General features: G+C 39.4%; 1 non-coding gene across 1 annotated transcript; it reads left to right on the forward strand.

Annotated features, from left to right (window-relative positions):
• Positions 1–2,735: 2,735 nt before the first annotated feature.
• Positions 2,736–2,819, forward strand: Trnal-uaa. The gene has a single exon. It is a non-coding gene; the product is annotated as a tRNA-Leu (tRNA).
• The last annotated feature ends 2,393 nt before the right edge of the window (positions 2,820–5,212 follow it).

Consider the following 5,212-nt stretch of genomic DNA (forward strand, 5'->3'; position numbering starts at 1 on the left):
AGCAGATAAGATATTAAACGCATCATAAGTTTCAATAACTGTGACAACTGTGTGACTAAGCTGGGCTGCACGTACTCTAACTTTCATTTTAGTAAAAGAATCTTTAAGTTCAAAGTGATTCCTTTGTAATTTTGGCAATGTCTCAAACATCTTCTGCTGATCCAGAAGAAAAGCCCTCTCAATAAATTTAAAACTGGCCTCTTTCTTAGATCCAAACTGTATTTTATTTCCTAGCAGAACATTTCTAGTATTCTTTAATACTAATTACTGCAATAGGTTCATCACTGACTAAAAAATGAACTGGACTGGACTCAGTAAATTTATCACAGTGGAGATCATTCAGTGCTCTCTGGTTGCATGCACCCTGGTCACAAACTGTCCAAACAACCTTTAGCCCTATTTCTGGCAACTGCCTTATGACACCGGTAATAAGACTTTTTATAGTGATACTTGAAACTGAGTGACGTAATAAGCAACAACCTGCTTCCAGCTTTTATATATATGCCTTTAACCATGAAAACTAATGCGTGGTTTGCTTGCACATTTGACCTTCCCAAATGACCTAAATCTTGAAACCCTGAAATTTCTTGTTTGTCTATATCATAATGCAACCCTCTCTCCAAAGACATTTCATCAAACAACAAAGCACAATATTTATCACTGTTGATCATTGCCTTAACTTCTGACTCCTGCCTTTATTACATGCATCACAGAAGTATTCAATAAAGGTTCAAAAGGTATAGAAGACAGAGATTTCAGATGCCTCATAGAAGGAAGATGAAAATGAACTGACAAATATTTGTATAGGTGGAGACTTCACTCATATAAGGATAAAACAAATACTTTGTCCTCAGATGTCCATCACCTTGCATTTGCTGGTCGATGAGCATTTCTTAATTGGCTGTATATGAAATATTTGGAAACAGAATTTAAATTAGTTTCTATGAAACAAACTATTACTGTCTTATAAATCTCATTGTGTTTTTAGTTCTGATTTTACATGATGTAGCTTTGTTTTCAGTTTTGATAGCCTTGTTAGAGTATTCTTATGAGTCTTGTACACTTTCGATTTTCTTGGAGTTAAGTCTGCTTTTGAAACCTCTGTACCTAAAACTCCACTTTCCTCATTACAAAAAGTTTCAGATAAGAATGTGCACTCACCACCTGCAGATACATTTGAGGGGAGATAAAAAAAAATTAAGAGAGGCATCAGTCAATGAATTACTCTGCTCAGCACAACTAGTGCTAGGTAAATCACGAACACCAGTTTCACTTCTGGTATTAGAACCTGTATAATAAAGATATTCCATGGCACCACTAATGCTTGGTAGGCCTAATTCACTATTAACACTAGTTTCAACAGATCCACTTCTAGTACTAACAGCTGCGTGAGAACTACTTGCCACTCACAACTAAAGCTTTGTAGCTCATTAACACCAGTTTCACTTATGGTATTAGCTGCTGTATAATGAACACTTGCCATAGCACCACTAGTGCTTGGTAGCCCTAATTCACTATTAACAACAGTTTCAGATGATTCACTACTGATACTAGCAATTTCACAAGGAACACCTGCCACATGTTTTGGAAACACACCCCTGTTTAGCCTCTGCCTAGTTTTATTCACAAAATCTTCTTCGAAAAAATGATTTTCGCAAACAAAACAAGTAGCACAGTTCACATCTGGTGACAGTTTACAAACACTTTTTCACTTCGGAAGCAACTCTTGAGGTAGTTTTGGAAACCTGTAGAAATGCTTGTTGCTAACTTTCTCCATTGAACCCACGTAATGTCCAGATGAACAGCTGGAGAATTTGCAGGAGTATTTCAATGTAAATTTTATTGAGTTGTAAATTCTGAAAAAACAAAGTTCTTCATTAAATAAAACTACTGACATATCAAAGTTATTTAAATAAACAAATGGAAACCACACAGCTTAATTTACGATAGAACAGAATACAGTTCATTTATAGGCTATGAGGTTATTTACTGAAAATCAAATGTCTTACCTTAGGATTAATTGTGGACATTTTTTCATCAGGAAATCTCTTCTATTCCATGGTGAACTTCGTGAAATTTAAAGCAAAAAATCTGTTTATAATGAAGATCAGTAAATTGTAAATATAAAACACAAAGACGATTGTATCCGTAGACTTCAGTACAAAGCAAGACGACAGAATATCAACAACCGCCATTGGACAGCTCTCATTGGTCAGTTCCAGCTTCGTTTGACCCCTAGCGCCTCTAGTGGTGAGGAAGGAACTACGCGGCTTGTTGCCTCTTCGCCCATATAGCTTTCACCCCCATGCTTGGTACTATGGTTTCTATTTTCAGCAATGTACACTACCGATACTATGTAAGTTGGAGAAAAATTCCGCTTTGCATTGCCCTGTGTCTCAAAAAGTGCTTTATTCTTCACTTAGAAACTGTTGCTATTGAGTTCCTAAAACGCATGCATATCTGATTACTGTTCTCTATCATCTTTGTTTCAACTTATAAACTTTTTGTCAGTCTCTTCTGACCAGGCACATGACCTTTCCACACTTCGTCGTAATACTAGGAAACTGGTCTTGCTGTTTGGGACGTTGAGTAAAGGGTTGTCGCTAAGTAGCAGTTTTAAGAATGAAATATACTGGGAAAATGGTTAAATACTTCATTATAATTATTAGAAAGATTATAGCCAAGAGTTAAAATGGTTTTGATAAATATAGTGCATTGGCGAACTAATCACCGTTGTCAGATTGGCCGAGCGGTCTAAGGCGCCAGACTTAAGTTCTGGTTCCCGAGAGGGAGCGTGGGTTCGAACCCCACATCTGACAAATATTTTGAACAAGTTATATGGATATAAAACACTTGCAACAGAACGGTTTGTAAACAAACTACACTATCTCGACGTTGCATCGCAGATTGTATTACACATTCATTGACCTGTGTAAGCAAACACGATTTTAGGACTGAATAGCACTGCAGTCTTCGGTCGATACTCCGATCGAACGGGTAGGATCAGTATTCTCTTCAGGTGTATCAGACGCAATGATTATGTAATCTGTGGTAATGCTAATTCTCAGACGTGTTTTTAAAGAAAAAATTCAGGCGCAATTTTTCAGTTCCGTTTCAGCCGCGCTCGCGAGTGGCCGCTGTTTACTGCTGCGCTGCACTTAAGTGTTTACATCGCTGTACTTGTGCTTCGCCGAGTGCCGTCCGTCCGTTAACTCCGTGTTCGTTCCTGTTCCTTGTGATCTGATCCCTCTTTCTGGTCTTGCTGCTGTTACTTGGAATTTCGGTTGTTTAACCGAAATTGCTTCGCTGGATTAACCATGGCTACAAACCTCAGGAAGAATACTCTGGTATTTGCTTTTGACAAGGAATCCCGTCCTGTTCAGCCGACATCCCTGGAAATAGATGACCGGATTACACAGGTAATTGGTCTAAATTCTGAAACTGTTCATACCTGGCAACTGGATCAGGAAAAATACTGTGTTTTTGTCAAGTTAATCAGTGCTTCGACTGTTGATAAAGTGTTACGAAAGTGGGGCTATGAAGTAGATTTTGTGCATAGAAATGGTTATAAAAGTAAGGTTTCCATCTATAGAGCGGACATTCACTACAAAACCGTTCGTGTCTTGAATATTCCCATTGAAATTGAAAATGATAAGATTAAGGAAGCTCTTTCAAACTACGGAGACGTTAAATCAATTGCAAATGAAAGATGGTCGCCTCGCTTTAAACTGCAGTGTTTTAACGGGATCCGCTGTGTAGAGATGGACGTTAAGACGAATATTCCGTCTCACATAACTGTTTGTGGGTATAAGGCACGAATTGTTTATACAGGTCAGGAAGCTACATGTCATATATGTAACGAAACCGGCCACTTCAGACAGGAATGTCCGCGGCGAACTGTTGTGCTTAAAAGTAATTTGATACAGCGTCAGAAGCTTACCTTAAATGATCTGTTACCAAAAAATAGCCCGGAACAACTGGTTGAGGATGTTTACGCAGCGGGACAAGCTGATGTCTCCCTTCACGATAACAGTCAATTTCCCCCGTTAACAACAAAAGGAAACCCCGTTGCCACTACTCGTGAAACTGAAATGCAACCGAAAAAACGACCTCTGGAGCTAACTGATAGTTGCTCAGAGGACGAGCTGTCTTGTCCCACTCCCTCACTTCGCAAGCAAAAACAGTGCGATGAGAAGGCAGAGGAACCTGAAGGCAAAATGCGAATGGAAACTAATGAACAGAAAGATAATACACATACGGTACCAGAAAATGAAAGGGGTGTAAGTAGCATTAATTTGCAAGAAACAACAGGTGCAGTAGCCGATTGCAAAGATCAGAATCTATCTGTTAATAAACAACTTCAGGGAGAGGATGCAAAACTGCAGTCTCCATTTGTTTCCCTCGATCAGAAAGTGAGTGAAATTAATAAAGAACGAGGAAGTGGTGGCCAAACTGAAATCACGGTCAACACCTCAGGGCAGGCGCCGGCAACCGAAATTGCGAAAGCGTCTGCTGCTGCTCCAGATAAGCCGCGAAGTAAAATACCGACGCAACCAAATGAGAATGTAGCTCGTAACCAAGGGAAGGGAAAATCCAGTAGGGGCGACCCAAGCCCAAAGAATGTTCAGTCCGAAACGGTCGTACACGAATCACTGGAGGAAAAATCAGAAAGTTTACCAGGAAATCAGTCTGCTTGCGGCACAAGAGAAAACATCAGAAGTAGAAAAAAACGGGACAGTAACTAATAAACTGATTGAAGTGTTATTCCATGTTCAGCCTTCCGAGAAAACTGTTACAGCTTAACTGAACCCTGAACCACAGTAAACTAAATTAGTTCAACAAAACAACTACATAGTGACAGCACAATGACGCAATCTTATTCTGTCACCACTATAAACATAAATAAAATCACGACCGGTTTGAAATTATCGGCCCTTAAGGAATTTTTGTACGAATCCGCGACTGATATTGCCCTGTTACAAGAAGTTCTAATTTCGGATTTGGTAATTCCCGGTTTTGTCAGTTACATAAATGTGTCTCCCGAAACAAGTGTTGGAACAGCTATTTTGGTAAGGGAAGGGATTACAGTAAGCGAGGTGGAACGACTGGAATCCGGAAGGGGAATAGGACTAAATATCTATGATGTGACTATCATCAACCTGTACGCCCCTTCAGGAAGTTCTCATCGAGCTGACAGGGCACGTTTCTTCAA

The sequence above is a fragment of the Schistocerca piceifrons genome, chromosome X (assembly GCF_021461385.2).
Source record: "Schistocerca piceifrons isolate TAMUIC-IGC-003096 chromosome X, iqSchPice1.1, whole genome shotgun sequence".
In the NCBI taxonomy this organism is placed as follows: domain Eukaryota; kingdom Metazoa; phylum Arthropoda; class Insecta; order Orthoptera; family Acrididae; genus Schistocerca; species Schistocerca piceifrons.